At 40.1% G+C, this 21,580-nt stretch overlaps 1 protein-coding gene and 1 long non-coding RNA gene across 2 annotated transcripts in view; one reads left to right on the forward strand and one right to left on the reverse strand.

Annotated features, from left to right (window-relative positions):
• Positions 1 to 11,488, reverse strand: part of SCN1A (sodium voltage-gated channel alpha subunit 1) — a 119,395-nt gene extending 107,907 nt beyond the window's left edge. Inside the window, exons 1-2 of the mRNA XM_073241596.1 lie at positions 11,367 to 11,488; positions 7,475 to 7,575 (exon numbers count right to left, since the gene is read on the reverse strand). The gene's annotated coding sequence lies outside the window, so the exon portion shown is untranslated. The remainder of the gene's footprint in view (positions 1 to 7,474; positions 7,576 to 11,366) is intronic.
• A 165-nt stretch (positions 11,489 to 11,653) lies between these two features.
• The window catches only part of LOC118967941 (uncharacterized), a 93,348-nt gene continuing 83,421 nt past the window's right edge, over positions 11,654 to 21,580 (forward strand). Inside the window, exon 1 of the long non-coding RNA XR_012133420.1 lies at positions 11,654 to 11,877. This is a non-coding gene — a long non-coding RNA (uncharacterized lncRNA). The remainder of the gene's footprint in view (positions 11,878 to 21,580) is intronic.

A 21,580-nucleotide genomic window follows, 5' to 3' on the forward strand; every position in this document is an offset into this window, starting at 1 on the left:
TGGGTGAGATGACGTGTATGATTACAGTTACTGTTGACGGTGATGGACTAACCAGCACTGGTTTTAGCAAAGGATAAAGAAAGTGACCATCCTTCCACCTAGCTCCACCTACTATCTTAAACATTAACCACAAAATGTTCAAGCTCAATGGCAGCAGCAGCAGGTACTCAGAGTGGTGTTGACAGCTTTCAGGAATGAAGACTCAAAAAGGGGAAATATCCATGAACAAATAGTCTTCTTGAAGTTCTATAATTTCTTTGAAAAACCAAAATGTAATCTAAAAATGTATTTTCTGTTTCTTTAGACTGATACACCACATTTATCTGGCAGTTATCTTTTATATTTGGAAATAAACTTCAATGTTTCCCATGCCTGAAATTTATGTCTCTTTCTTTTAATATGTAAAGGATTTGTAAAACTTTGTCTCCTAAAACAAGATCCAAGTACATCACAATATTTTAAGTGTTATGTCCAGATCTACAGCCACAGTAGGCTAAAAGAGATAAGGAACATAAATGCAAATTAAGACAATGGACGAACAATTATAAGAAACTAAATTACTATGTTGGGTTCTATTTTGTGCTCTTTTCCATCCTCTTAAATCAATTAAACATTATGCTTGGTTTTTGCCTCATCTATTTCATTCAGCAATTTCCCCCTTTTGCAAAGATGAATCACTTAAAGATAGTGCTACGAAAAATATGGTTGACTACTTACTGGCACCACAAGATCAGTTTGCCTTTTTAATATATCTTTCAATTTACCACATCACTACATATTGAAGAGGTTTAATTAGATATTTTTAGGAAGAGGACATTCTTTACACTAAAGGAAATAGCTGGTATTTATGAAGATAACTATTTATTTACAGAATAAAACTGAGGTTTGCCATAACTTAGCATAGGCAAACGTCATTCTTGTCCCGCTAAAAGATTCTGACCAACATCTTTTTCCTTTCACGTTCAAAGGCAGAAAGTCATTGACTTTACCAAGACCATCGCAAAGCCATCCAAATGTATGCATATGTCATCATAATTAGATGCTGCATGTTCCTCTGGAAGATCAACACCTTTCACACAATCCCTAAGCAGTTCCAGTCTTCAGAAATTCATTCAAACTCACATAGACCACATATGGTTACATCTTTTCTCTCTTCCCTTGAAAAAGCAGGAATCACTATAGGACAAATAATGGATGTAGGTCATCTGACATTTTTAGAAGACATTATAAGTGACTAAGAAAGAAGGGGCGTGAAGGGTCAGGCAATGATTTCATTTAGCCTAGTCCTCCCAGAGTTGCTTGGAATTGTTTTGGCCTGTTCACTGAGCTGTTCCCTCTGGGATGCCCCCTGTTCATGTTGGATAGCAGAGCCCTGGGTTGTCTTGCCCACCCCTGGGGTCACTGGGGCCCACAGATGTGGGGCAGGGGGGCCAGGCAGCCACACTCCTATGCCTTCGACAACCTCCTGTACCTGCTCATCAGTAGTCAGGTGAAAGACAGATTTGTCTGCTCACTATGGGATGTTAAAATGACAGAATCACTTTGTCTCAATGCTGTCCATGGCACTTGATACAGAAGGGAGCTCAGAGACCAATATACTTATTTCCATATTCCACTCTGACTCTTTGGAAGTCTTACATGCTGGTGGTTGTTATTACATCAAAGTACCCTGTATTCCTCCTCTCTGTGGGGAAAAGTAGGCTAAATAAGCAGGAAAGAGCTCTTTCTGGGTTTGCATCTCTTTAATGAACACATATGGGATGTGACCCTTATCAATTTCTGCAAAAAAGCAAATACAGAGTGTGAACCTTTCCAGACTTTAGCAATGATGAAGCACAGAAACGATCTGCCTACTTCACATGGCAGTTTCTGCCCCACAACACAGAACCTTTATCTGTATCATCTGCCCAGTCTCCTCTCTAGGGGGTCGTGGCAGTTTCCCTTCTATGGAACATCTTTTGCTGTAAAATTATACCTCTGATTCAGTCAAGGTGCTGGCAGGGAACAGATGTTACACTCAAAAAGGGTTACATGAACATAATTTAATGGAGAAACTGTTTACTAAACAGGTTAAGATGGTTGACGGAGCACCCAGAAACTAGCAACGGGGAGGGCCAATGTCTTCAGGGGCAAGGGGAGGAAACACGAGCACCAGGCCCCAGGGAGAAGGGGAGCTGGGCGGGACCCCGGAGAAGAATGCAGCCACCTAGGCTGCAAGGGGGACTGTGGTGGGGGAGACACCACAACTTCCTAGTAATGCCTGCCTTGGGCTAAACCCAAAAGAACCGGAAGATAAGGACTTCCAGACTATATCTAACCAGGGAAAGTGGCTCCCGGTCCCCCTGCTAGCTGAACCTGCACCACTCGCACCACCCCCTCCCGTCCTGCGGCCCCTCCACCGCTGCAGCTCTTGCCGGGCGTGGGCGAGGCTGCCCTGTTCACGCGCGTGGGCACCGCTGCTGCGGCACAGCCCCGGGTGCCTCCTCACCGTGCTCAGACCTCTTGAACCTACCCTATGTTTCCTTTCACACTCCACCAATTCAAATTCCCATTCTTTTGCAAGCCCAATAAGGACGACGTCCAAGTTCTACTGCGTGTGAAGGGCTGGCGGTGGGAACTGGGGCAAGAGCAATGTGTTCCATCTTGCTGCAAAAAATATTTCTTTGTGCTTAAAAAACAAATATGTGAATTTTATGGAAATGAGTACAACCTTTATGATGAAATTCTGTTTAATACTAATACCTTAGCCTAAATATGGAAGGTACTCAGAAATGCATATATTAGTATTCATAGTACTATTTCCAAATCAATTCTAATAATGATTAGAGGAAGAATAATTTATATATTCCAGGAACCTTATACCTCACAACAGTCTCATGAAACAGATAAGCTTATTATTCTCATGATTTTATAGATGAGGGGACTGAGACTCAGAACAGCCGGGTAACTTGGTCAAGGTTACACGGTAAGGAAATGATTAAGTATGGTTCTGAAACCAACATTGCCTGCAGAGTAGCTATTCCTCTCATAAGTTTATACTGTGTTGTTTTGTATAAAACTCTCTGCAACATCACATTATCAAAATCATGTCGGCTAAGTGTCTGGGATCCAAGATTCAAAGGCAGACCCGTGGGAGATGACACAGGTGCCCCTCACCAGGCTGGATCACCTCACATTCCACTCGCAGGAGGCGAGAGAGGAAAGACAGTCCTCAACGTGGCCAGCCTGAGAGAGTTTCCAGTATCATGGCAGATCTACAGCCTGGATTTCGGTCACACATGTTGGGGGGGGGTGGCATGTGGCAAGGGGTGAGGTTGGTCAGTGGCAGGTCTTTCTTCTCACTTGCTTTGGACTCTTCAATCTTCCACAGAATGTAGGGAAATACTCTCACCAAGTCAACTAATCAACCAAACACAGGAGGAATGGGGGGGGGGTGTTTGGGGGGGAGAAGCCTGCCTCCATCTAGCAGTGCTTTAGTCTCCAGAAGTCTTTTTGTTACAAGCAGAGGGGCTCGAAAAACAGCACTGCTGAGCACTTGACAGCACGCTTTGGCAGAGCTCCGTGTTGCAAACGTACTCAATGAGGTGTCTCGCTCTCGGCTGGTTTTCTAAAAACAAGTGCTTTCTGGCTCTGCTCCGTCTTTGTGAAGACACAAACCACACATGAACACAATACTCTTGAGTATTGTGGGATACTCTCTAAGTATTGTGGCAGTGGGTTAGCAGCGGGGGTATTTCCCAGGAACTTGCTGACATGCAGAATCCTGGGCTCCCCTCCTCCCTGTTACAGCAAAGTCTGCATCGAATGGGATCCCCAGGCGACTCCGGTCCACGGTGAGGTGTGGGAAGCAGTGCCGCGGAGAATACCATCCGTGACCCACCCTGGCCTCAGCTCCTGACGTCTGCCACCTCCTGCTGCACCCAGAACTGCTAAATCAGCCACCTTCGCGTCATTCCCTAGGCCCTCTCCTTGCCTTTGGAAGGCATGCTGGCCAGGACTGAGTCGGATCTCTTCCCCTTTTCCACCAAGCAAAACCCTTAACCTACTGTGCTAGTAACATTGCAAATGTCACTTACCATGTGTGGCCCTTTAAATAAAAATTAACTTTGCAGCTCTCCTCCCCCTGACCCATTCTGCAGGGCAATCATTGTTAACAATTTCTTTTGAAGCTTTTTGAAATTCCTTGTGTATGTCCAAGCATCTGAAATATATCTCATCTCTTTTTTTAAAGAAATGATATCATAAATAGATGATAGATGTACACCTTGTTGATTTACATGATTCATCTCCAATCTCTTTCCTTGCTATTACATAAAGAGTATTTTGGTATGCATACAGAGGGGCACACCCCAGTGTTCACATAATAAACAGGTTATTTCCAGGTTTTGTTCTGTTTTTCTATTTCAGATGATGCTGGCAGCAACATCCCTTTACAAAGATTTTTTTCACTGTACAAGTTTTTCTTTGTTAAGATACAGTCTCACGAAATGGCCCTGCTGAGTGGAAGGGTTTACGCCTTCTAACTTTGGTAAATACCACTAGATTTCCCTCCAAAGGTGTAGCAACAGCCACAGCATAAGATACCTGCTTCTCACAACTTTGTCGTCATTAAAAGTCACCAAACGTTTTTATTTGTTAACCGAGAAGTGAAATCTAGGCTTGACTTTACCTGGTACTTTCCTATAGGTGTTTATTAAGCAAAACATGAAGTGTGGGGGGGGGAAGAAAACGTGCATTCTGAAAAGGGGAAATATCATGTACATGGACATATAAGGTTGGGTCTCTGGAATTGGTTAGAGTTTGGGTAGGCAGGCAGATGCCAGGTCACACAGGGGTTGTCACACCTGCTATCGAAGGGGAGACAGATTCCCCTTCACAAGAAACGGGGAGAATATGATATTGAGAAACTAAAACAAATTACCTTTTTCTTTATTTCCTCCAGTTTGAGGGGACCATCTGTTCCCTGTCTAGGCACTGATAATACTAGTGTTGCCCTTATAATTGGCTTATGTGCTTCTAAAACCACTTTAGATAAGGTGCGTGTGGGTGTGGGAAAGTTGGCTTATTGTCAGGAGGACAGTGGTGAGTAAATTGGGAGGATTTCTTCTTTCCTGTCTGATATTCTCATGGCGCTGATTAGTCTTAAGTTTTCTCTAATGCTTTTACTAGAAGCTGCACATTCAAAACCCAAACACTCTTACTGTTACTCCACTTCCCCTTTTCCCAACATTATGTAATCACAACAATATTCTTTAGGAAATCTCAGATAGAAGATTGACAACTGATTTATTTTTCTTGCATCCCAAATTGTGATAAGCCTAACAGAATGTCTTTCAGGTGCCCTATTTCACTGCTTCACTTGTTGGGCATAAAAGATAATACAATGCAATGTTGTTAGAAAACTATAATTTCATTTTTAAAAAGAGGATTCATTTTTTACAGACCAGCATATTGATAAAACATATTCCAGAACATGAGACATATGTGACTAATGATGCATTTCAGGATAAATGATTAAAATGGCGATATTAAGAGTCACTTGTTTTTCCTTAATTATCAATGGGTACATGAAATGGGTCTAAATCTAATCATCTTGGATTTGGTTGATATTTGGATTATCATATTTCAGAGTTAAACACATTTATACAAAATATTATAATTAGAAGAAACCTGCAGAATTATTTAATTTAGGATCTCAGTTGTCAAAGAATTTACCCTAGCTTGGTAGAAGAAATTTGTGTGGCTTTCTCTTTAGGTCCAAATTATTTTTCAAAGTAAGTGAAATCAGTGTAACTTTAAATTTTGTCTCCTCTGACAGATGTTCCTTCCACTCTGAGGAAAAACTTCTAAATTTCTTAGGCTTTTCCAATCTCTCAAAGGATTATTTACCTGGATAATACAATTTTGAGGAACAGAGCCTGACATTTAAGCAAAAAGAAGTAAAAAAAACACTGGACATATGGCTGGCTAGTTATGTGAGGATATTGCATTTTTTACAAGTATCTCGAGGGGCAGGACGGGAGAGTCCAGGTAACTGTCCATCCTTGGTTAGCCTCACGCTGACTGATCACCAGCTCCTGACTCATCAGTTCTTTGAAGACTATTCCTTAAATCCAGCATCTTTAGAGTCTCAGAACTTGACATTGATATAAATGTCCTAGTTGCTCAGAAGATACTAGATGGACTGCCTGAGACAGGCTGATACATCTGGGAGTGTATGACACCAAATACTATCATAAACTGAACACTTTTAATATGTAAATAAACCACTGGACATAATCTCTTTAAATTCTGCCAAGGAGATGGTACGGTTCTCCATCTTTCTTGCAGTGCAAGAAACTGAGGTTTTCAGGGACATGTGGTCTCAAAGACAAGCAGTGGTACGAAGGGGAATTTTGACAACAAACTTGTAGCCCTGACTCTCCTGGGGCAGGACAAGGTTGACAACTTATACGACCAGTTCATTTGGAATTCATTGTATTTACTATGTATTTAATTAATCCTCTACTATTGAATACTCTTTTTTCTGAATTGATATTCTAAAATGGGAAAAATATATTTCAAGTTCTTCTCAGGTATTTCCTTTAAGATCAAATAAAGTCAGAAGTGACTGTGAGGTCCTGGTGTTGGGAAATTAGTATTTTAAAAGAAGAATTTATATTTGATGTTGCGAATACCTTTTCCCATTGTAACTCAGAGGAAGTCTCTACATTGGACCCAAAAGATTTTTTCTCAAAGTAAATAAGGAAAGTAGGACGAGTGATTGAGCTTCGCGAAGAGTTCCAGATGTGTATTGTAGCCAAAAACGAATCTACCTTTTCTTCCCTTTGGAATCTAACTTTTCTTTCTAAATGTCATTTGCAAGTTGCTGTTTAATTTACCAGAGTGAATAATGTTAAGTAAAGTTCAAAATATAAAGGAACTAGATGGCAATGATAGTTATTCGACATTCCTTTAACAAACTCATTTGCTGATTCTCAGTATAAGCTCAACATGGTGCCACACACTGGGGCATCTCAGTAAAAAGAGATGGTCTGTCGCTGGCTCAGTGTGTGTCACCAAGACAGAGCTGTGGCTGCGTCAGTGCAGGAACTCGGCTGAAGCTCAAGTTTAAGTTAAATTGAATTCAACGTCGTCTTTTAAGAAGGGCACCAATCCCATCCTCTTGGAACTTTTGAAGGCATTAAGTGACATAATGCATGTGACTATGACTTGTGTAACAAATGCTGTATTGAGATCATTTAGTAATACATACTTAGTAATTTAGTAACTACTAAGTAATTTAGTAAACCTATACAGAACAATTAAGCATATTATGCAAATAAATACATGGTAATTCAGGAAAATGTATTAATCCTAGCTACTAAAGCAAAGAATTGGTAACATATAATAGTCCTTACACTCTTTGAACGCCTTTGGAGCAGGAAGACCTTGAAATAGGTCTTAATAAAAAACAGTTAGAAATTATACTCACCAATGTGTTCAAAATACATATGCTATTGAGTCTTGTCTTGTCAAATAGTGGAAAGAGAAGTGGATTTGGCATCTGGAGAGCTTGAGCTTTTATTTTCTTATCTGTAAAAGGATAACAGTAATGGCATCCATCCTACACAGTGGCTGTGGTTTCAGAAAAGGTCGTATCTATAAAATGACTTGGGATACAGATACAATCATTCAAACATAAGCTATTGTTATTTTGATTAATCAAAATATAGCTATCTGGTATATTTTTATACCTACATTTTAGATTTAGTCCTGTAATTCACAGATATCTCATTACAACACAGTCTGAATTTATAGTACAGTGTATTGAATTTTTAACACTGGGGAAAAACACGTGTGTGCATATATGTGTGTGTGTGTGTGTGTGTGTGTGTGTGTGTGTGTGTGTGTGTGTGGTGTGTGGCTTATCTATATCCATCATGCATTTCAACTCCATAAAATGTTCACATAGAATTGCTGAACTGTTGAGGTAACAGTTCATGGGCAGGTATAATAAAATTCTGAGACTCTAGCATGCAAATGTGTAATTTAAAGGGCCAAGAGCTGTCATATCAATATGACTTCTAAAGACATGTAAATGAATTTAAATTCATTTTAAGCCCCATGACTTTATGATTTTATGATTATATAATATGATGCCAGTGCCTTTCACGAAGGTGAGATGGTCTTCAACTGAAGATCCTGTAACTTCTAAACTCTGCGAGATTTGGACATTTACATCTGGATATAACAGCTGTGGAAAGCTGGAATACCATGCAAGCTAGAAGGAGAAGAGTGGGACACTAAGAGCATTTTGCAAGGAGAGAGTGAGGAGCAGAGATGGGAAAAAAGGGAGAGAAAATAAGGGGAAGAGTCCAAATCTTTAACTCTTAACTCCAAACCATCTATTAACTCCAAGAGATGATTGTAATGGATAAATTTGGTAGAAACTAGTGACAGATGGAATCTGGGACACTTTCTAGAGTGATGAGGTAGATACATGCAGCCAGGACTCCAGGACATGGAGGGATACAGGATTTTAAGTCCCTGAGAAGTTGAAAAAGGGTTTGAACTTCCACAGAGGGGAATTGTTAGATACTTGAGAAAATTACATCTAGATGTTCAAGGGGATGAAGAGCCCCAGCTTACTTCTGGGTCACTCAAATATATATTTACTTGTAATTTTTAACTCACCTGCTTTCAAAAGAAGAAATAATACATTTGTTGCATTATTTAGTATAATAGACCTTTACTCAGGGGAGTTAACCTAGGCCAATGGCTCTCAAACTTGGAGAGGGCATAGGGAGGGCTTGAGGAGGTACGAGGGTCAGTCATGCCTTGTGGGCAGATGTGTTCATGTCTGGATATATTTTTGATTGCCATACTTGAGGGTTGCTACTGTCATCTTATCAGTAAGGCCAGGGATGCTCCACATTCTATGATGTATAAGACAGATTCCACAGCAAAGGATATCTGACCCAAAATGTCTATGGTGCCAAGCTGAGAAACCTTGATTTAAGCCAACGTACCATTTTACAAATGAGAAATCGAACATCAGAGAGGTCCATGACATATGCCAAGTCACACAGGGAGCAAACAGAAGAGATGGGCCCTTTAGTGTTTTCTCATCACACTGTGTAATTTTAGAAGCTAAAAATAGAACTGTTGGAAAACAAGGCTTCTTATGGACAAATTGAGGCTTAAGATGCACTAAAGAATTGCATACACTCTTAAGACAAAATATTGGTTAAAATGGAAAATCTGGCCCACCAGGTAAACAGAGAATTATGTAACACATAATGGATTGTATGCAGTAAAAACTATTTCCATGATATTTAACCAAAGTCCTGCCCAGCATAGTGACTCTCAAACTTTAGCATGCTTCACAACTACCTGGAGGGCTTGTTAAAAGACAAATTGCTCTACCCAACCCCAGAAATTCTGATTCAGTAAGTCTGAGCGAGGCCTGGGAATCTGCATTTCTAACAATATGTTGCGCCTACTGTACAGGAGATCACACTGTTAGAACCACTCACTGGCCTAGTGTTTGGTAGGTACTCAATAAATGTTGGCCTAATATTATAGTTATTCAAAAATATAATCTTACCAAAAAATGTAATCTCACTTTAACATTAATGGTGTTAATTTATACTTAGCGAAATACAATCTGTGGATGCCAGAACCAAAACTAACTTTAGATCTCATTTAACTCAAATCCCTTCTTTGGAAATGAAGAAATTAACAGATTTTTTAAGCTTTATTAGCAGAAAAAAGAATCCCTTTTAGTAATAGCCAATAAAACAGTATTGAATGAAAATCATTTATAGATGATTTGAGTACCAACAGCATTAATCCTAAAGATATATAAACTTGAAGATTGTAAGCACAACTAAATACACATGCATTATTTTTAACATTACATATTTATGGAATATTCTAATTGCCAGACTGAGTAAAACCTGGTCTGATGAGGCTCTTATGCCAAGCTAAGACTATGGGGAAATGCCTATTGACATCAGGAATATCGAATAAGGCCCTGAGGGATCATAACTGTCTCTTCAAATTATATGGGGAAACATGGGCATGTTTAATTAAATATAGCATAAAATTATATGTAATAATTCCCATTATAAATCATCAAGGTGCTACTGTTCATCACAATCAACAGAGTGAAAAGAACCCCAGAGTAACTTCAGTTCAGTTAACACTCATTTTCATTCCTTTCACTGAATAAAAAGAATGCAAGAAATTTCAGATGCCCGAGAACTACCTGTTCCCCTGGTGAGCGTGCTCTTTACAACCTGCCTCGTGCCAGTCCCATTTAGAGACACCCAGTGACTGAACACTGAGTTTTCCATTTATCTTTTTTAACAGTGGAGACAGTTTACAGCACCTTTCTTGTCCTAACTCAGGACATCCTGTCCAGGGCTCCGAACCAGGGTTGCCAAGGGCACAGGGAAAGCCAGACCCTCTCCAACGTGCTGCATCTGTGTTCTACTGCTTAAACTTCCAGTTGTCTTTCAAATGAGTTTCCATCTGTGGTGTCATTGTCTCCGGTTAAGTCTTATTAAAATTCCTTGCCAAGATCCCACAGCTGCCGCAGTCTTCCCCTGCTACTTCTCCAGGGCTTTTCTGCCGCAGTCAATAGAGACCTGCTTTCTTAACTCATTCCCACACCAGGGCACAGCGGGAGAGTCTCAGCGGAATAAGTGCTATACTGTTTCTACTTTTAATCATAGAGGGAATAAGCACTCGAGTCAAACCTGGGATTGTGCCTCCAAGTGCCCTAAACACAGCACAGTTTGAACCAATTCAGGTCACCCAACACCATCCAGTGCTTGTATCGAACGATGCTTGTACTGCAGTATTCACCTTGAAACTAAGTAGGCAGGATTTATTACCTGCTGAAGTCACACAATTGCCAGGTTGTGCAGGCTCTGTCCTCATGTTATCATAAACAATCACAACAGAAGACACATACAGCAAAACATACAGCTCATTTGCAAGGGAAGCAAATTTGCAATCAGACAAGGGTAACAGCCAAGAACGGCAGTAAATACCTTTGAGCTAATAGCTCCATCTAACAATAATGCTCTCCTACACCTCCGAACACATGAATCATAGTGAGGGTTTAAACGGTCAAATCAACATTCATCCTCAGGGTTAGAGAGAGATGCTGCTTAATTAGTAAACCCTAATTAATGATTAATTTACTCCTTAAAGTGTTTTAAAGCCAGGATTGCTAGAAGACTTACTGTACTTATTCAAGCATGCTGACAGAACTGGAATCTCTTAGTAATCTCTCCCTGCACCTCTCAGCATGGCTGGCAGGCATCTGCCAAAACTATAGCATATAAATCATTGAATCATGCAAAAATATTTACCCCCAAAAGATGTAGTAAAAGCTCAGCTTCCTCCAGCTTCCATGGCCCCTGAAGTGTTAATCTGGAGGAACAGTTCCATGAGTTTTCACGGGCCAGCAGTGTGTCTCCTACACTTGACCTAGACAGCCTTACATAACGAAGCATCGGGGCCGGGGAGCTCGCTGAATGGCACCACCAGCAAGAGTAAGAAGTATTGGCAGCTGCAGGCAGGCGGGCAGGCTGGGCGTTTGCATGGAAATCATGAAACCTTGTCTTTCTCTTCTGAAATGTTTTGGAAGGAGAGTTAAGAATAGCTTGGAAACGGGTCTTGTTCTTTTTGTGGGAAGAATGACCAGAAGCATAGAAGCTAAATCGTCCGGCAAATGCAGCACACCTCTTTCAGCGTTTGCAATAAACCGAACAGAGCAAATTGCTGGCTGTAACGTACAGTGCCATGGCACCTAAAATGAAGGGGATGGGAATGACTGAAAGGCTGCCACCGAGAGCTTCTGTCTGCCTTTAACTCATTGTGGTGAGTATGGGGCATGTGTGTGTGTGTGTGTGTGTGTGTGTGTGTGTGTGTGTGTGTGTGTGTGAGAGTCACAGCCGTAGGTGTGAGGTGGCTGTAAGATGAAAACTAAAGGATTTGTAGAGTGTTCATGTTTCTTAATTACCTTGTTGTAAGCAAGATGATAACGTTTTTAATCTTGTATATCAAATTCAGAATGGGGTGGGTTAAGCTGGTCAAGTTTAATGTGTTTCAATTTCAGATAATTTCATGGAAGTGATAAGAAAATCACGTACTTCTCTGTGGGGTGTGCAGATAACTGTTGGATGTGTGGATATGTTAGTAAGATCTGAATTTCATCATTCGGATTTGGCATATAATGAGCATTTTTCTAGACTTCAAAAGCAATTTCTTGGAATGGGCAGGAGGATCCCTGTGCTTCCAAGTAAGGTTTGTCAGACTCTCTCCTAGATAAACAGGGAATACTTTGAAATAGCAAATTAAAAACAATGTACTCTCCATCTACTGTTCACCCGATGATCTCAAATGTGTGCAATACAAGTTGCGTCATTAAAAGCTGGCAATAATAAAACCAGTTCTCTGTTCCGATCCTGGGTCCAATGATAGTGATATTAATACAAGGTGGTATTATATTGTTTAATTATATATAAAATTGTGATCTGATATGAGATGTGGGCTAAGATGTATAATTCCTGAGGTAACAGAAATAGAGAAGCCATGCGTCATTTACAAATAATGTGCTGCTTTTAGTGGGGAGACTTGTCTTCTCATGCATCACATTGAGAACACAGCAGGGAAATAAGAGAATTTTACATCTATGAAACAATGCACTGACCTAGTTCCTCCCCATCATTTAACCTCTGGGGAAACTGAGGTAGAAAGGAGGTAAATGATGTGCCTAAGGTGACACAGAGGAAGAGGTGAGTGGAGAAGTGATTTCCTAATACTTACTGGTATTTTGCCAGTGATATTCAGAGTCAGTAATTGTGGGAGAGAGGCCTGATGTACAATTTAATGATAGAAATGACAGAAAACAGAGTAGAGTGGCACTAAATATTTGCTGTTAGCAGTAGCCTGACTTTGGAAAAAGAAGTTCTGTTGTGGATGGAATGACACAGTTTATTCAATTATTTCTCACAACTTTAATGAACATCTTGGGACAACATTTAAGTAAGTTTTCAAATTATGAAGTAATTTCACTAAATCTGAGCACCTAGTGATGGGTACCATGTTGGTAGTTCAGATCCTCTTCTTTTCTTAATGTTGGTTGTGGTGTTGGGCTGTCTTCTAGTGGAGAGCTAGTGTACATGAAATAAACCCATAGGCAGCAAAGAACTGGAAAACAGAACTTTTTTAGAAAGATTTGTCTTCTTATTTTCAAGTAAACTGAGCCTTTGTAGTCAGGCACTTGTTTTTCATCCTTGCATCCCTACCCCCCCCACCCCCCACCAGCACAGTGCTTCCTGGGCCCCCAGTAAATGTTTGCCAAATGAATAATTGGAAGGGAGAAATGCTTTCATGATAATCCATGTGTGAGAGTTATGTAGGTTATTGCCTACACAATAAAGTCATTTGGAAGTCATTTTAAGGAATGCCTAAAAATCATTTATGAATATGTCAGTTTAATAATTGCCAAAGTAAATGAATGCTTCTGAAATACCTGCTTAGAAACGGTTCTTATAAAAAATTTTAGCATTCTCCTTGCAATCTAATTGGATCAGCTTGGCATAGGTTTGATAGCTCATCAAAGATAACCCAACTTTTATTAGGTTAGCCAAAGAGAGGTTTTGTGTTTTTCAAGTGACATTAAGGTAGGACTTCACAGTCCCGGCAGACCCGCAGTCCACAGAGGTCTAAGCTCATTTTTCCTTCCCCTTAGCCAAGCTTCGCATGTGGCTTTCGTCCCCTCATTTGTTGCCTTGTGGCCTCAAAATAGCTGCCTCACCTCCAGCATCCTGGCTACATTCCAGGTGGAGGACATGTGCAAGAGGCAAAAGGCAAGGGCCAGCTGAATCACCCTTTCTCCAAGAGATTTCCCAGATCATCTAGAGACTGATTCGTGAGTGTTACGGGTCCTACTCTGAAAAATGCCATCTCTCCTAGCAGGGAGGCTGGGATGATTGTGTTTTCAGCTGAGCCCACTGCCATCCTGTTAAAGCTGGGGTTCTGTTTTTAAGGCAAAGGGTGTTGCTTCCCCAATATCCATTCTCCCTTAGCATATAATTTTGGTAGTTCTGGTAAAATTCTAAAGCAGGATTACTTAGTTTAAGCTGATTTATCTTCCCGAAGAAGGAAAAGGCTTTTCCTTTTATGTCTGGGTATTTTATGGAAAAAATTACCCAACTTTTGCAATAGAATGTTACTTGGGTAGTAATGGGTTTGTAACTACAACTGTAGTCAAATGGATGCAAAGAGAAAATCATAAACTTTTCAGAATGAAAGAAGGAAAATAATCCCATGTACCATTTCACCCTATTAATCCCCAAAGTGAGGTTATTTTCTTTCTGAAAAGATTCTGACTGTGAAAGAACAAATGGATACTGAGTTAAAGCTCAAACCCTTGAAATGTCTGCAATTACTAAGTAAAATGATGTCTCACTAGTTTAGAAAAGAGACTTTGCATCATTGTTTTCAGTTCTGCCTATTGCTGGATTCGGACTGAAAAACACGTGGCTCCTCCCACTAGACTTTATAAGATACCCAATGACGTCACAAGAATGACTCTCGCAGCCAGAAGCTGTTCTTCATAATGAGGCAAGGGACAATACTGACATATTTTAGAAGACCTGGGACAAGAGGGCCCCTCAAACCAAAAGTTTAAACTTGTAGAAGCCCCCTGGACAGGCTAGAATAGAAGCACTTAAGGGGAAAATGATGGCATTCTTAGTTTCTATTAGACTCAGTTTTTCTATAGAAGACAGTTGACTTCTGAATCATAGTCAAGTCACAGTCACCTTGAAATAACCTGTTCAGAACAAAATTGAATATTGTTTTAACTGCTTCTACACCAAAAAGCCACATGGACCATGGCATTCATTTCACTTTCTTGCACAAATAGAGAAAATTCTTTGCCAAAAAAGCAGACTATATACAGCCTGCTGGACAGAACAAAGTTAAAATGTACTTAGTACCTGGAAGGTACAAGTTTTATGTGTCACAAACTCAAGGGAGGACAAAAACTGCATCTTTCTTCATTTTCCTATAAATTAATTTAACTTCTATTTTAATGCCCCATTTTTGCCTAATGGCAGAAAAATTAATTATTTCTAGGTCAGCACAATCACTTCAGTGCTGTTTCAGTTATCTCAGATTTAGCTTAGTAAAAATGAAAGATTTTTATTTTTGCCTTTTATGGTAAGTAGGGTAACACTAGCTGCAGCAGATACACCCAGAAGTCTTGGTGTCTTAGCACAGGAAAGTTATATTTCTTGCTCATCCAAAGTTCTATGTGCCTGTTCCCGACTGGCAGGTGGCCTTCCATGTGGTCCTTCATGCCTGGCTCCTCTCGCCTCTGGGTATTCAGAGTTAGCCAATGGATGGGAAAGATGTGAGAGTCACATGGCCCCACCTGGATGCAGTGGAAGGCTGAGAAAGGTGGTCCCAAGCTGGGCGACCACCTCTCAGAAAGGAGCTCAAGTTATTGTGGCCACCAAGCTATATCTGCCTACCTTTCATCTTTGCAGTTGAAGCATTTTTAAAACCTTTTTCCCCTACCCACAGAGATTAGAGAAGTTTTAGTATTTGTATGCTATAGTACCTGGAATTCAGGTCTATAATTTCACCTTTTAAGTATCCCACATTGCAGCCATTCCACATGCTATGAGAAACATGGCTGGTCTATACGAACCTTGAGAGGACGGTTTCTGAACCTGTTCTGAGCACAGTGTCCAGCTGACCCTTGGACATCAGCTTGGTATTTCAGAGCAGGAGTAGAGCTATGGTCAGCACTGGTCAGAAATTCTCAGCAGACATTTTCCTGGGCCGGAATCGTTACATGGCAACTCATAGGAGCAAGAGAAGATGCCAGAAAAGATAGCTTTCAAGTTGAGCTAGTAGATGATTCAAACAAAACTGGGGTTCTTAAGAGACAAAGGGGAAAAGAATAACAATGTCTGCGTCAACAGTACAGGCCGGCCAGCCAGCCTGAGGGTTAGAAGCTTGCTTAGACTTCCAAGGGCTTAGTATCAGTGGTTTGTATGTGTGAGCGAGAGAGAAGAGATAGGCCCAGAGAGGGAGACACAGAGAGAGACATGGAATTGAATGGCAGCAACCTGATAGTATAAGAAAGGCAGGGTTGGTAAAGACAAAGAATGAATTCTAGAAAAACAACATTTCATGAAACTCTGAAAAGAACCTCAAATAGTTGAAATATAAAATATTCTATAATAATGGACAAATAGAGATCAGTAGAAACACAGACAAGTGGTCTGAAAAATACCTTCTATACCTGGAGCGGGTGTTTATAATTAGTGTCCTGACTGTGTGTTTGAATTGACAAGGATGGGGTTCGCTCAGGAGTGCAGCAATGGCCGGAGGAATCTGGTTATTCCAAGTGACCTTGTCTCTAAGGGAGATGGTAGAAAGTAACTGTACTTAGACAATGCCACAATCCAAAGCCCAGTTTGTCCATCTCAACATCAACAATAAATAAAAAGATGAAAGCAGGTATTTTACTAGAGGCCAGCTAATGCGGTGACTCAGGTGGGTGGTGGCCAGCACTAATGAGGTCCTCTTCGGTTCTGGTCCTTGCTGGGGTTTTGAGCATCTGTTGCTCTGAACCAGACTTCCAGCAGGAGGAGGAGATAGGGAGGGAGGGAAGGAGAAAAGGAGAAAGGGAGAGAAGCAGCAGGGGAAAGAGCACGTGGTTGGTGCTGAGGATGAACCCGAGGCAATCCAGAAACTGTTTTCATTTTTAACAGTTCTATAACCCAGTAGCTGATGAGCCAGGGTGTTTGTAGATGGATAATTTTTTCAGTCTTGGGTTCTCTTCTGAACCCACTAGGTCATATTCAAAGTGGGCATTCTGCTTAAACTAGAAAGAGGCAGGCTTTAGGGAAAGCTTTCTGTTCTGTTCTCTGTCCCAGCTACCAGTCTTCATTCAACACACACACACACACACACACACACACACACACCAGAAATTCTAAATTTTTAAATAAAAAGGAAAATCATCTAGGTCAGACTATGTGTGTGGATGGGTGGATGGGTGCCTGGGCAGAAGGAGGAGGCACGTGTTCCATTTTTGTCCTTTCTGGTGTTTTCTCTTTTCTAGCTTGGTTTCCCAAGCTAGGTGTCAGATCATGCAGGCATCACCCAGATGCGTTAGATTACCTGTAATACAGCTCTCAAGGGCTGACACAACCCCAGTGACTTTTCCTTTCTGGAATCCCATTTTCTAATTCCTATAGTTACTTGACTTCACAGAGTAAATCTCCACATAGTAAACTTTCCGCAGGAATTCTCTAAATCTATGAACAATTCCAAAAGGAACAGACCAGTCAAAAGAAACTGCTTACTTTCTTACCCACTTATCTTGGCCAGTGTTCTAATCTCACTGACATGCTCACAGACATGAGGAATCTTTACACCATCTCATGCCTCAGCGACCTTTCTCAGGCTCCTCTCTCTGTTGCAGCCACTCATCTCCCTGCACCCCAACAAGCCCCCTTTGCCATCCCATCCTCAGTCCTTTCCTGTCTTCAGTGAAACCTATTAGGTTTAAGGATCCATTTTTCTTTTTTTAAACAGCATTTACTGATCCATCCACTCCCACCCAGGTAAAAATTACTACTGCTTGTTGGGATATTACTGTGACCTATAAAGCCCTGTGTGCTTAGATTGCACTGCGTTAAGCATATTTGCTTACATACCATTTCCCTCAGCTACCTGGTTAAGTATTTAAAAATACTCAAGACTGTGTTGTAATCATCTTAGAATTTCCAGCACCTAAAATAGAGCCTTGCTGGGACACACTCTGCATTAAATAACTGTTTCTTGAAATAAAAACATGCAACTATTAACAAGAATGAAGATGAACCCCATCTACTTTAAGAAAACCAAACATAGACAACATGGATTTATTGAATAGAAAATACTAAGAATAATGGTATATCCTATAAACAGATGCTTCATTTGGTAAGATATCACCAAACTGTCACTGCAACTGCCATTTAATAGTTCTTTGCACTCAATTTATCCAGAAAAAAAAATCAATTTCTTAAACAATATCGGTACCTCAAAAATCCAATTGCAGGCAATGGCTGGATTTCTTTTAAAAAAACCAAATGATCATCTGGTTATAGTAGCGGCTGTACTCTGACTGTTCTCTACATATTTTAGTAAATCCATATGTAGGTATTAAAACATGCTTCTCTCTTTTGAGAAGCTAGACACTGATAGTCTATTTGAAAAGAGTACTTTAAAAATTATACAAATGATATCTATTATAAAGAGTTTAAATTTAACATTTTGTCCTATACAAGATGATTCAATCCAAAAACTCATTTGGTCTGTAAGTTGACTCTTCTAATAATCAGCAATAGGTGTTAAATAGATTCCACCACCCTATCCTACCTCTCCTTTTATTAAAAAATGATGGAGAAAGAATATGCATGATTCCTCCAAGTCCTTCCAGTTAGATCGCCCTTCCCTTCTCATTAATTTGCTTTTGGAATTCATGTTTTCTCAGCAGGGGCCTCTGTTCTGTTCAGCGTGCCTGGTAAAATTTTTAGTGCATCAGGAAATCAAGCAAACACTTCCAGTGTAACGCCTTTTATTGCTTCTGCAAAGTCCTCAGGCGTTTTTAGTCAGAATTCCAAATTAAGCTATTGTATTTGGAATCCAGCTTTAGAAATGCTGTCTTCACCTAGCAATTCTTGGTTTATTATATATTTTGATGTGAAAATCTGTGAACACACAGAGCTCTAAACCAGCAGAATTCCTTTACAAAAGGTCACAGTTCTCCTGCAGGCAGAGAATTAAGGCTGTAGATACTGAACTACCTGAGCTAACTGGGTAACCCAGGCCTCATCTGTTTTCCACCCCCTGACTTTTCAGCTGGAGAGAGACGGGAAAATTAGATGACTTTCCTGAGGTCACGTAGCTAGATGTCCCCAGGGCTTGGTCAACATATAGAATTTCTTGACTAAGGTCAAATGAATGAAAATCAATTATGGAAGTGAACAATAAACAGCCCAGAGTTTTTTGTAGATATAGCCAGATTATAAAAAATTTAAAATGTATTCCATTTAGCAAAACCTCTAAACATGTTCTTCGTATTGACGTTATGTATGCTGAGTCATCCTCTGCTTGTCCTTTTAAAACTGAAGTTGATGAGGTTGGGTTAATGACAGATACATGTTAATCATAATTTATATTTGCATGAATATGCTTACTACTTTACAATGCACGTTCACGTATTTGATCCCCTAGAGACCTAGGTCCTTACCAGGTCCACACGAGGTATCTAGGGTCAGCACTTACTGTTTCAATGTCTCCGTTAAGATGGACCCCAGGACGCACCCCAGGTCATAAAACTTTGCATGCAGCACTCCTGACTGCACATGACACTGTAGGGTTCTACTCATCAAGTGAAGGGTCACATGGATGTGAAGTGAAAAATGTGAGTGAAGAACATCCAATCTTAACCCCAACCTGCCATAGGGCATCCGTATTACCATGCAGGCCTCCACTCGGACTTTGGGAAGAGAATCTCAGGATTTCAGAGACAGGCTCAGACTTGTGAAATCCAGTGATGAATAGATCTTCAGAACTGCCAAGCTCTGTTATTATTCTGAGTAACAATTAGTCCCCAGATGATTTTTATTTTAAGGAAGAAAATCTCAGAAGTGATTAGTCAACTAGCCAGACAGCTGCAGATGTCTTTGGATTTAAAAACATCGCCTTCTCTGCGGAGGACAGGCAGCAGGGCTCCAAACGCAAGCACATTTCTCATACACAAGAAACCACTGTGTCAGCATCTTAACTAGGTAGAAAAAGTTCGCCTCTAATTCCAGTATTAAGGCACGTTATAAATCAAGCAACCACAGGATTTGGGGGTTGGAGGAAACCCTACTTTCGCTCTTGCCCCACATGGCTAGCTTGGCAAATACAGAAGATGCACTTTGACTTCAATTAGTGCTCTTTCTTAAGGAAAAAATATTTCTAGAACACATTCCAACCCATATCTTCCTTTACTAATATAAGACAGTTCTCAAAGGTAATATGTTAATAGTTTGATATTTAACTTTTAAGCCCCACTGAATGACTCATCTTTAATAAACAATAACATTTGCTATATAGGAGTGTTAAACACACATAAGCTATTTCTTAACATAAATTTCTTCTCTGAAACAAAGCAGAGAATATATTGCTTACAAGAAATGTCACATCTGGACCATATTCTCTCTAAAATACTGGTTCCCTAGCATCTAGGGTGAATTTTGTAGGAGGAAAATGAGACTAATAATGCCTTTTTCACAGAATTATAAATTTTAGAGGAAAAATATAGTCAGTCATGAGACATGATAGGGGGTTAATGATGTTCACTTCTATCTCTCTTACCTCCCTCATGTACAGGTATGACTCTTGATCCCTGGTCGGCCAAAGGAGAACTATTTTTATCCAAGCAACACTTTAAACTAAATTGGAAATCTCTTTGAATTTCTTTTTTAAAAATTCCTTTTTATTCTCACCTCTCTGTACCAGAAGGTGGTAGAGCTGAAGTGTCCTTTCTCAGAGAAAGCTTACTTTCAGCAGGTGTGATCTGCTGGCTGACCCAAGTTTTACAGTATTGTTGCCTCCGATGCACGGAGCCATTTGCTGGGTATTCACTCCAGCTATTAGCAAGCAGTGTGTATTGAGTTCTTACCCCTCCCTATCTTGTAGAACATACAACTCAGTCTTTTTGGAATTTTTGAGATCTGGAGAATATATGATGATATCACACGGTACGGTCAGTGTTGAGTATTGTAAACTGAGGTACATTGGAATTCAAAGGATACCATGATCGCTTCCTCCTTTGGTGGTCTGAGATATTTTCTTGGGGAAAGTGGGATTTGGATCAAGAACGGAGGTGTGGATATCACAGCGAAGAATATGGGGAGGATGGAGTGGTTAACCCTCCTTGGAGGACAAAAGGAAGGAGAGGAATATTCCAGAAAGAAGGAGTAGGACAGTTTATCTGGAGCTTAGGGTTTGTGCATTATCATGATTAATCACTGGAACAGTTGCCAAGCTTTCAGCATAAAAATATTCTCTGGGAGAATTCATCAAGTTCTATTGCCTATTAATTTCTGTTGTTGCATTTTATTTAGCAACTTCAATAACAGGGGGTACTTTTATTTTTTAAGAAGTGAAGGCAATAAGATGAAGTTCAGAAAAGGAATGATTTATGTGGCATTTTAAAATTAAGTAACATCATTGCCTCAAGCAAGTTATTTACTAGTCTTTAGTTTAAGTATGTTTGCACAGTCCTTAATGTTTTTAATATATTACTTGGCATTTTTCCTTAGTACATATCTATTGATAAATTTTACCATCCTACCTTAATTACTTGTCAAGAAATTGTGAAACAAAGCAATGTAGTACTGTGGCACACGTTCTGATTTGGGATTAAAAAATGTAGTTTATAATCCTTTTACTATTGCATTCTCTTTTCTTGTATGACCTTGAATATATTTCCCTTCTGTGAATGAATTGGTGAAAT

Source organism: Manis javanica, chromosome 7 (assembly GCF_040802235.1).
Source record: "Manis javanica isolate MJ-LG chromosome 7, MJ_LKY, whole genome shotgun sequence".
Classification (NCBI taxonomy): Eukaryota; Metazoa; Chordata; class Mammalia; order Pholidota; family Manidae; genus Manis; species Manis javanica.